This window comes from Delphinapterus leucas, chromosome 11 (assembly GCF_059928025.1).
Source record: "Delphinapterus leucas isolate spDelLeu-1000000601 "Yukka" chromosome 11, BTC_Dleu_Yukka2, whole genome shotgun sequence".
In the NCBI taxonomy this organism is placed as follows: Eukaryota; Metazoa; Chordata; class Mammalia; order Artiodactyla; family Monodontidae; genus Delphinapterus; species Delphinapterus leucas.
In genome coordinates this window covers 55,847,087-55,859,141 of record NC_143139.1, presented here as the reverse complement: position 1 = coordinate 55,859,141, position 12,055 = coordinate 55,847,087, and the positions used below count along the sequence as shown (strand labels likewise).

Sequence of the window (12,055 nt, the reverse complement as noted above, 5' to 3'; positions counted from 1 at the left end):
TCCTCCCAGAGGGCCCCTCCTGCCTGCCTCTTCTGATCTCCCTGGCCTCAGGGGCCCTGATCCTGTCTGGCCTCCATTTCTTCTCCCCCCTCAGTCCCCCTATGTCCTACCGGTTCACTTTGGGGTTCCTCCCGTCTCCTTGGGCGTCAGAGCCCCCCTCCAGCGGCTGGCAGACGCCCTAGTGTGGGGAGATGCTAATTCCGTGTCTTCCCACACCGCCATCTTTAGTCTGCCTGTTTTAACCAAGGGCTTACCTACGTCACCCAACAAAGCCTTGCAGTTTTAAGAGCAAAATAACCTAGCACACAAACCACAGACAAATCAGAAGTTTGTTTTCTGTTCAAACTGAGAAGGGATGAGAACCTAAAATGGAAAGTGTCCTTGCTTATTAGCATGACCAATGGTTTGAACTAAAATTATCCTCTGTTCAGAACACTCTGTGGGCTTTTATGCATCATGCTTAAGCTTCAGTCCAAGTATGTTTCTAGAGTATAGTTATAATCAGAAAAACAAGGAATGCAAAAATAACACTTTATGAGTCAATGGATTTCCTGCCACAAATAAGTTCTTACTCTAGCTGGCACTGCACAGCCCTGATTACATTGGGAAACAGCCTGGAACTGACTCCACATCACGCAGATTCAAGACCACCTGTCTCCATATAAAATCATGGACCACAAAAAAGTGATGAATTGATGGAACATAGGGAAGGTGTGAGGAAGCAAAAGAGAGGGATGAGTGTGAAACTGATTGGCACTTGATTTGAAGAAGAAAGGTGACTAAATGAAAGCTCTTCAGACAGTTTTCATTGACCGGGGTTCATTTTCTTTCATTTTCACACACTGGTCAAACGGGGAACTGCAATTCATGTCTTTCCCTGCCTCCAGCCTCTGACTTGATCTGAAAGTAGAAAATCGGGGTGGAGCCTTAGCCTCTTCTACAGCTCTGTTCACTCTGTGGGCAACCCTTGTTTACAAATCCTTGCTATGCCTCTCTGTCTCAACTTTCAAATTTTTTCCTAGGATGTGTAAAGAAGAAAATTCATCCCCAACATGTATGAATATTGGAAAGAGGAAAGTGTGGGCTGCAAAAGGGGGAGGAAAGGGACCTAGTGGGCCAGTGTGGAAGTGCTTGTTTCATGGAGATAAGCTCCTCTCTCAGAAAGCCTAAACAAATTGCTGGAAGAACACCGAGAAGAGGCACAGAAAGGGAGGTAGATTAATCAGGTGTTGTATGATGTGTCCTGTGTATTGCATATTTACTATGTAACTAGCATTGTGGTGGACACTGGAGATGCAAAGGCCAATAAGAGAATTCTAGCCTCTAGGAGCTCACAATCTAATCAATGTGTAAACAGTCAACCCAATACTTTCCAAAAATAAAAGCAGAATTGATGAGTCAGGACCCACAAGAATAACAGAGGAGGAAGTTAATTAAGAGGCAGTCAAGCCAGGACCTTTGCACTTGTAATTCTCTCTGGTTGGATGCTCTTTCCTGAGATATCTTCATGGCTTACCCTTTCAGCCATGCTCAGAAAAGGGCCAGCATCAGGAAAAAAGGATAAGATGGGTGAATCTATAGGGTCTATGGCATCCCTAAGATTTTCTGATCAAAGACCAAATGTACCAAATCTCTTACCATATTAACCAACAACTTCTTTGCTCACAGCACTTATTTTCCCCACGTGTGTGTCAGCTTTCCTGTGTGCTAAATCTCTCATAGGTGATCAGTATTTCTGATCATGTATTCTCATGTAAGGCCCACAATGACATGCTGATGTTGGCTGGCATGGCTCACAAGAACCAATGGTTGAAGTTTTAAGAATTTTGTAAACCAGTTGATGACACGTTTCGTAGCTTGAAATCAGCCATGGTGGGAGTATTGAAACCATAGAAATTAGCCAACAGTACACATCAGGTCTTCTTTTCCTTGGTTGTTATGTATTTACTAGCACACCATTGCTAAGGATGATCCTTCTAAATTGCAGGGAACAGCTTTGACCAAATGGTTCCTTTAGCAAAAACAAGACAAAACTTGCAAAAGGGGACAGAGATCAGTATCCTTCTTGATCCTGAGCAAGGATGAAAGCCCTCACGTGCTCCATGCTCAACAACTGCCTGAAGCAGAGGTTGGCAAACTTTGTAAAGGGCCAGATAGTCAATATTTTCAGCCTTGCAGGTCATCTGGTCACTATTGCTACTATTCAACTCTGCCTTTGTAGCACAAAAACAACCAAAGACAATGTGTAAATGTTGGGTATGGCTGTGTTCCAACAGAATTTTATTTATGGACACTGAAATTTGAATTTCATATCATTTTCATGTGTCACAAAATATTATTCTTCTTTTGATCTCTTTTCAATCATTTATAATTGTAAACTCCATTCTTAGCTCACCAGTTATACAAAATCAGGTAGTGGGCTGGATTTGGCCCATGGGCTGTAGTTTGCCTAATTATACAAAGTATAGTCCAGGGGCTATACTTTGCCTTGAAGCATAATATTGTATAATAAAATAGTGTTGAAGAAGGAAAAGATGATTGCCAGGTCTCAATGAATAGAAATAACAACTCTCATTATTGAGTAGTGTATGTACTAAGTGCTATCCTAAGAGATTTATATACATTCACTCATTTAATCCTTAACATGATCCAAAAATAAACACTGTTATTGAGGTTTAGGGAAGAAAAATACCATGACCAAAGTCACACAGTGGGAACATAGCAGAGTTGGCTGGGGTTTCAACCCATTTTTCCCTAATTTGAAACTTGTACTTTTAGCCTGTGCCACCCCTGTTTGAAATCCAGGGTCTTGTGTGCAGGAAATAATGTGGAGTACTTACCACCAATTCATATATTTACCCTCCTTCAGCCAGTCGCTTGCAGCTACTCCCTCTTTCATTCTTTTCTCCCCATTCACAGGCCCTAGAAGCCATCCAGCAAAGTTATCCCAGAAGAACAGTAAGATGAGCAGTCACTTGCAACTTTATCTTTTTTTAAGAACTCCGTAAAATATGGAAATAGGTTGAGTAGCACTTGCAATATATTTTCAAAAAATCAGGCTAAAAAGAGGCATCTGGGTTGTGTGAGAATGGAAGCAGAGACCCTGGCTGGACTTCGCCCTTGACTGGGAGGACAAAGCTAGGAGTTTTGCTTCACACCATTTCAAAGAAGGGAAAGAAAACTAATTCTTGAGAGGACAGTGACTCCTGGCAGGAAAAAAATTATTGTATGTGTGTATGTGTATGTATTTATGGAAGTAATATTCATAAATAGGAAGAAAACATAAATTATAAGGTTAAATTATTTGTAGGAGATTAAATGTCATAATTTCTGTAATTATCTTACCACTACTTTAGTGAAAAAGAATTCAGATGAAGCAAATTTAAAATGTTAATTTTTTATTTTTTTATTTAATTTTTTTGGCTGTGTTGGGCCTTTGTTGCTGCGCCTGGGCTTTCTTTAGTTGCGGTGAGTGGGGCCTACTCTTCATTGCGGTGCGCGGGCTTCTCATTGCGTTGGCTTCTCGTTGCGGAGCTCGGGCTCTAGGCGCTTCAGTAGTTGTGGCTCGTGGGCTCTAGAGCACAGGCTCAGTAGTTGTGACGCACGGGCTTAGTTGCCCCGCAGCATGTGGGATCTTCCCAGACCAGGGCTTGAACCCATGTCCCCTGCATTGGCAGGAGGATTCTTAACCACTGCGCCACCAGGGAAGTCCTAAAATGTTAATATTCTTAGATCTAAGTGAAATGTTTCACTATTAACAAAACATTTTTAAATGCCTAAAACAGATAGTATGACTGAATAACAGATTTTTATGTAGAACATAAATAACTGTTTAGCTTGAGTTCTAAGATAAATGAGAGGGATGGTGACCTGGGTACAATTGAGTTGTGTCCTGACAATGATTTTCCAGTTTAGGTCAGCCCTGACCACAGATGATCCTTCACTTGGCCATTAATTTTACTCAGCTTTGAAACAAGCCCAATCTGTCCTTGCCAATAAAACTCAGAAATCCAGGCACACAGTTAAAGGAAACTTTGGTTCAACCGTGAAGACCAGGCTAAACATTCACTGGTTTATGGAGAAAGCTGATTTGTCTCCTTGAGAAGCGAGCTCTTTAGATAATAAAATGCCGTGCCTGCTTGTCCTTGAAAAAGGTCAAGCTACCGGTGATGGAGTCCAGGCTTCAAACAAAGAACCAGATGTCAGAATGGTAATGATCAAGAAGACGGATGGTATCTAGTGCTGCTGAGAATTTGGGGAAACAGGTACAAGCATGCACTTTTGGTGGGAGTGTAAATTGGTGCAGCCTTCCTAGGGGAAATTTTGGCGACGTGTAGAAAAGCCTTTTTGAAGTCTTTGACTTAGAAGTTCCACCCCTAGAAATTTACCCTAAGCCAATAGTTGGATGAATGTGTTAGGATGAACAAACAGTATGTTAACTGCTGGCGACCTTACGGTACTGATAAATTTGAAATGACACAAACGTAGTCATTTAAGAATTTGGGGGCTTCCCTGGTGGCGCAGTGGTTGAGAGTCCGCCTGCCGATGCAGGGGACGCGGGTTCGTGCCCTGGTCTGGGAAGATCCCACATGCCACAGAGCGGCTGGGCCTATGAGCCATGGCCGCTGAGCCTGTGCGTCCGGAGCCTGTGCTGCGCAACGGGAGAGGCCACAACAGTGAGAGGCCCGCGCACCACAAAAAAAAAAAAGAATTTAGTTAAATAATTTGACATATCTACGCAATGAAAACCATGAAGCCATTAACTAGAATGATATGGATATATATTTATAGACATGAAAATATAAATGTTTATATGTTGCTAAGTGGGGAAAAAACTATGTGTCCTCTGATTCTATGTGGGGTGTGTGTGTGTGTGCACACAGAGAAAAAAATCTGAACAGCACAATTTTTACAGCAGTTATTTCTCAGCCTAATTTTAAGCTTTTTATTTTTCTGTACTTTCTGAATTCTCAGGAATGAGCATGTATTATATATTTTAGAAAAAAATTTACATAAGAAAAAATTCCCTAAGAACTAGTGATATCTGGTTGTCCTCTTCCTTTAGTTTTAACCCTCTAGTTAAAATTAATTCTGATCCTGCTTTTTTCATGACATCTGCTAGTTGGACCTCTACCTCAGGCTTCTCAGAGGTTGAGATGTTCAGGCCATTTCCATTTTTTTAGGCCCTTAGCATATATATATGCAACCTAGTAAGGGCCCAATACCACATCATGGTGCTGTGGTTTCTCTGTGGCCTGAAGAACCAAAGTTCTAGAAATAGTGATTTGGGAGCTGTGACAAGATGACAATGTCAGTGAGGGGGAACCACAGGGCTAGAGGTGGACCAAGGAGCATTAGACACTTGCTTGTGTTCAGAGAAACATACAAAAACAGATATAGACCAAGACCACACTTGCACTAATGTGGCATCAAGCTCCAAACCGAAAGCAGGAGTTATGTCAACTTTTCTACATAACTGAGAGACTAGGCCCTGCCCAGATGCTACATTTGAATGATTGGGCAGGCAAGGCTTCAGCGTTCTCAGCAAGACAGAGATGGATCACTCACAGTGATTTCCTGGGGCAGAAACAGCTGAGCCAACCACAGCAACATTCCTTGTTTTGCCATATTCCCCTGTAAGCTGGACAGGAGCAGACACTCGGAACTCAGAGTACTCAAGCAGTTACCGTGGGCAACTGAGCAAGGGTGACCATCACGGAAGAAGAAACAAATTTAAGATACTCCAAAGCACCTCTGCAAGACATGTGATCTATAGGTGGCATCAGGAATGGGCACAACATGCAGACAAGTCTGGCAAGTAGTGCCACAGACAGGGCAAATGCTCTGGAAAACAATTTTGTTTACTTTTGAACATTCTGTTCAGTGACATCAGTGTCCACATAAGGCTTCTCCCTTATTTTACTTATAAATTAATTTATGTAATAAATTATGTTATTAAATAATTGTTACATAAATTAATTTCCATTTATTCCCACCACCACCCTCATGCTCCTTTCACCATAGGCAGTCATTTTAATGTGTTTAGTGTGGATATTTTTATTTGCAGGTGTTTTTGCAGAATGCATAATGTTTTGTGTTCATGGATTTTTTTTTTTTTTTTTTTTTTTGGCTGCACCGTGTGGCTTGCGGGATCTTAATTCCCTGATCAGGGATTGAACCCATGCCCTTAGCAGTGAAAGTGCAGAGTCCTAACCACTGGACCACCAGGGAATTCCCCATGGATTTTTAAATTACATAAATGGTTATGTTAAACATCTCATTCTGTTTTCTACCTCTTCCTCTAAATCACTAAATATTAGTCTATTAATATTAGCTATATGTTGCTATATTCCCTATCGCTGTATGTATATCTATTGCTGTATGAATATATAATCCATTTTTCCTAACTGCCATCTCATGCCCAGTCATGTGCCTCCACAACGTTTTACCCATCTGCTTTACCAGGGATAGACAGACACTCACAAATAATATTGCAGTTAACACCATTGTATATGTCCTCTTATGGACCTATGTGAGAATATCCCTGGCACATATACCCAGGAGTTATATTGTTGGAACGCTGAATGTATGTATACTTAATTTGACTAAATTCTGCAAGATTGCTTATCAGAATGGCTGCACCAACCTCTACTTGCATTAGCACTGTGTAAAAATTCCTCTCTCCACATCCCCAGGGCAGGAACCATTTATAAGAGGTAGGTCTCCATATGGAGGAGCCCTTCCCTTTTAGATTATGGACTTTTTGTGTCTTGCTCCCAGACTGAATGCCTGAGCACAGCACTTGAGGAACTCTTGGGAGTTGTACTGAGAATACTCGTTGCTTGGGCGCCCTAGAAGAAAGGTGGATTAATGTGTCTCACTGCTGTTCAGTTTTTTATTGAGTGCCTACTAAGTGCAAAGCTCCATGCTAATGAATAAAATCTCATGGGGTCTGTGCCTTTTTTTGGATTTGGGAATTCGTGGGAAAGAATGACATTAATTCAAATTCCGACAAATAAATAACCACAAGCATGCAGTGTTAGGAATAAGAATGTCAGGATGCCGCGGGGAACCTTACCTAAACAAGAATGAAAGTGCCATGACAGAGGGAGTTTTCAATACTGTACCTTAGCTTCCAGAAGAGTACTTGACACTGGTTGGCCCTCATTAAATATTTGCTGAATAAATGACTATAAGAATAGAAGGTCAAGGTTCGGGTAAGGCCTTCCTAAGAACATAATGTTTGAACCAAGCCTTGGAAGGTGAGCAAGGGTTAGTCAGAGCAAGGTGATGGTGGTGGTGGTAGTGGTGGTAGTACCAGGACCTCTCCCAGGTAGAGAGTTGGGGAAGGGTACATAATGACAGCAACAACTGAACCCATCTGTAGAAATACCCTCACATTCCAGAGGGAATGCCCATCCCTCTTCTCAGCAAAGCTGTTGGGACAAAGTTCTGACCTGTGAGCAGGGTCGTAGGCAATAAGAAACCCTGCAGCCACAGGGCAGAAGCCAATGTTTCTATACAATAAATTGGTGAATTTTTTTGCAACATAGTGAAAAGAGAACAAGTTTGGAATCAAGAAAGACCTGAATTTAAATTTTCCTGCTCTATCTCTTATAAGCTAAGCAAACGTGTATGTTACCTAACCTCTTGTTGTTTCCTCTTGAGTAGAAAATAGATATGATGGCACCAACGTTATAGGGGCTTTGAGAAAATTAAATAAGATATGTTATATCTATAAGATATATAATAATGATATATTATTATAATGATAACAGCTAACTACTGCTGAACATATTTGCTGAGCTCTTTACATTATCTTTTCTGTCTTTGTACAGTTTATTTTCCAAGGAAGATTTCACTCAGATGGAGTAGTCTGTTTCCTGAGAGAGTTGAGGAATTCTCTTGGGGTCTCTTGAGAATCTAGTTGAAGGTACAGTGATTAAGTAATTCAGTCCAGATGAAAAGCCAGAAGTTTTCTATCTACTTTTCCCAGGCTCCCTTCTCTTTCTCTCTGCCCCCCGCCCCCCCGTTCTTCAAGTTTTTAACCCTGTGATCCCTCCGAGCACACAGATTTTCAAGAAGCATACTAACCAGAGACGAAAAGGATTTATTTTGCAAGAGAGTCTAAATATCTTGGGCTTTCAGCCAGGCACAGAAAGGACTTCTGGCAGTATGGAAACGTGAAGACCCAGGGGTGAAAAAGAAATCCTCAGACAAAATAAGGAGCAATTCCTGACCAGATTTGTGGAGGCTTCACCCATGCTCTCAGGAAAAGGGCTATGGCTGAATTCTAACAAAGATTCATAGCATCATTATGCTAAAGGAAAATTGCTGAAAACACACACACACACACACACACACACACACACACACGAAATGGGAGGAGAGAAGATGGAGAGGAAAATGTAGATGACTTAGATTAGATTAGGTGCAGTTTATATTAATGAGATGCTAGGCAGGACTTGACAGAATTGTATGACAAGTTATGAAAATAAAATCTAAAATAAATCTGAAAGAAAATCTATTTTTCAGGGAAGGTATAAAAACTAAAGAGGTTGTATTTCCTCATGAATAAAAGTATATTTCCAGCTGGGAATGATTCTTTAGAACAAATTGTAAACAAATCCTTTCCATCTCTGAGTAGGACACTCCTTTTTCTCCTGAACTGGAGCTCCACAGTGAAAGGTGTTTGTGAGTGAGTGTGTGTGTGTGTGTGTGTGTGTGTGTGAATTACTATCTAGAAAAATGTGTGCTACATGTCATACTGATTTTCTGGTTATTCAACACTAATTCCTGGCAAAGCATTCTGGGAAATTCCAGACTTATGAATGCTCTTCTGGAAGGTCACAATCAAGTGTGTAGAAATCCAACTGTATTTCAAACAATTCTTATATTCTTTTTAAAAATCAGGAAACAGTGCCCCTGCATTACTTTTTCTCCTCTTCAAGTTAAGTGCCTTTCATTAAACTGCTAGTATTTTAAGAATTTGACCTAATCCTCAAAATATCTCAGTAGGAAATGTGACAAGTGTTACCACTACAATTCTCCAGAGATTAAAAAGAATGCACTTAACAGGTCAGTGGTGGAAGTGAATATAAACACCAAATTTCATTACTCATAGTTTAGTGAGAAATCCATGACATATGATCGTTTTCTTGCCTCTAGAAATCAGAAATAAACTGTGCTTCATTTAACTTTAAAACTTAATTTTCCTTTACAAAAATAAAAGGAAGCTATACTATTAGATTCCTTTTTCATACAGCACCAAATCATTCAGTCAATTCAGTAAACTAAAAAAGATACAATCTCGTTCAGCTGGCATTACATAAGTAAAAATAACCTAAATTTGGGTTAGCTGCAATAGGATAAAAAAATGCTTCCTCCACCTGAATACTCTTGTTCTTTCCCACACTGTCACTTCTCCAATTCCATGCATTTTATTTCTGTTCATTTAAGCTAAAGCTAATGGATATTAATACTATGAACTACTACTAAAAAATACTAACAGCAAAAATAGTAAAAAAAAAAAAAAATGGGCAGAAGACCTGATAAGACATTTTTCAAAAGAAGGCATACAGATGACTAACAGGCACATGAAAAAATGTTCAGTATTGTTAATCATTAGGGAAATGCAAATTAAAACCACAATGAGATATCACCTCACACCTGTCAGAATGGCTGTCATCAAAAAGAACATGTTGGTGAGGATGTGGAGAAAAGTGAACCCTAGTACAGTGTTGATGGGAATGTAAACTGGTACAACCACTGGGGAAAACAGTATGGAGATTTCTCAAAAAACTAAAAATAGAGCTACCATATGACCCAGCAATTCCACTCCTGGGTATACATCCAAAAAAAATGGAAACACTAATTTGAAAAGATATATGCACCCAATATTCATAGCAGCATTATTTACAATTGTCAAGATATGGAAGCAACCTAAGTATCCATCAACAGATGAATGGATAAAGAAGAAGTTATATATATATGTGTGTGTGTGTGTGTATATATACATATACATATATATATATATATATATATATATAAGAATACTATTAGGCCATAAAAAAATGACATTTTGCCATTTGCAACAACATGGATGAACTTAGAGGGTATTATGCTGAGTGACATAAGTCAGGCAGAGACAGACAAATACTGCATGATAACACTTATATGTGGAATCAAAAAATAAAACAAACTAGTAAATATAACAAAAAAGAAACAGACTCAGAGAACAAACTGGTGGTTACCAGTGGAGAGAGGGAAGGGGGGAGGGGCAAGATAGGGGTAGAGGACTAAGAGGTACAAACTACTATGTATAAAATAAATAAGCTACAAGGGTATACTGTACAGCACAGGAAACATAGCCAATATTTTATAATAACTTTAAATGGAGTATAACCTTTAAAATTGTGAATCATTATGTTGTACACCTGTAACATATAATAATTGTACATCAACTAACTATACCTCAATTAAAAAGAGAAAAAAGTAGTAACAGGGAACATGAGGATGTGCCCATCTAGGCTCTTTGCCTATAGAAATTGGTATTACTACCATTCCCACTTTACAGATGAGGAAATAGGCTTAGAGAGTGTTAAGTAAGTTGCACAATGTCACAGGCTGGTAAATGTGGAAGAGCAGTGTCCAACCCCAGGGCTGTGCAAAGTTCAGGTCTCTTTGGTAGGCTTAAAAACTGACCATTTGCTAACTGTTTCTTATAATTAAATTGTTCATCAAAGTATGACCCCTCCCACACTTATCTGCACTTCAGTAAGGACTTTATTAGAATGTAAACTCCATCAGGGTAGGGACTTGGTCTATTTTGATCATAACTGTATCCCTGGTGCTTAGCAGCTAGTAGGTGCTCCATAATCAGGGCCCCTCTCAGAAGAGCTCCACACTTGGGGTTAACGCTCTGTGGTCGCCATCTTGAAATTCTTAATAATTTTACCTTTGAATTTGTATTTTATGGGTGAAGTCTGATGGGACAGTGAAACTTGGACAGGGCACTTGGAGTCTTGGCTCAGCTCATGTGTAGTCCCACTTCCGGCCACCTCTGCACCTACTCGCCTCCCTGGGTTCTTGGCTGCCCACTCTTCACTCTCTGTGCCTTGGATGGGAGCTCGGTTACATGGTGGGGGTGAGGGGGACTGTGACTCAGGCAGGGGTCTGGACGTGGTGTGAAGCCTGGATGCGAGTGGCCGTGGTTTCTCTGGGAGGGGCTTGGGCAGCAGCCATCCTGCCCTGGACCCGCGACACCACCATGCATTCAGAGGGCGACTGAGGCGGCAAGGCTCTCGTTCACACCTGATCCAGGTGCCAAGTGCATGCTGGTATGGAGGTGCACTTGCCTCAGAGGACGTACCTGTCCCACCCAGGGCCCGATGCATCAGGCACGGTGCTGTGCAGCAAGTCTTAGAGTGGGGCCCTACCTGCCTGTGAGGATCTGCTTTCCCCAAGAGCATCCCTGTACCTGAGGGAGCACACATTAAGTAGCAAAATTAAATTAAGTGAACATTAAGTAAAAAACACCATGACAGATCAAGAGAGAAACCACAAAAGAAGGAAAAGTTTGTTTTAATACCTTTAATGCCATTGTTTTCCTGCTTTTTGCATAGGGCCACACATTTTCATTTTGCAAAGCGCCCTCACAAATTATGTAGCTAGTCCTGTCAATAATTATGTATTAGGTTAATGATTTGGACTCTTAGAGATGAATGGAATAAAGCACTAAGATCCAGAAACAGTGGCATCTTGGACTAGGAAGTTCTCCTTTGTATGATATTTTCAAGGGAAATGGATAAGAAATATACACCCAAGAACTTCTTGACAATCTCAGCTAGAAGGGGCCACTCAGAGACATCTAGGTGACATCTCCCACATGACAACTGTGGCTTCAATGGACGAATTTACTTGTAAACATTTATTATTTACCCAGTAAAGTTTTAAAGTCAGTTTGCTTGCTGTTTGGAATGGGTGTGCCATTTTCTAGTTTGGATCCATTTCCCGTGACACCCACTGTCTCACATTTGACTGCTTTCACATATTC

General features: G+C 40.6%; 1 protein-coding gene across 18 annotated transcripts in view; it reads left to right on the top strand.

The window, feature by feature from the left end:
* Positions 1 to 12,055, top strand: part of LOC149748030 (uncharacterized) — a 218,059-nt gene that overhangs the window by 163,396 nt on the left and 42,608 nt on the right. For 2 of the 18 annotated variants that reach the window (XM_089921029.1, XM_089921016.1), the window contains exon 5: positions 7,839 to 7,933. The exons of the other annotated variants lie outside the window; for them this stretch is intronic. The gene's annotated coding sequence lies outside the window, so the exon portion shown is untranslated. The remainder of the gene's footprint in view (positions 1 to 7,838; positions 7,934 to 12,055) is intronic. 18 annotated transcript variants of the gene reach the window in all.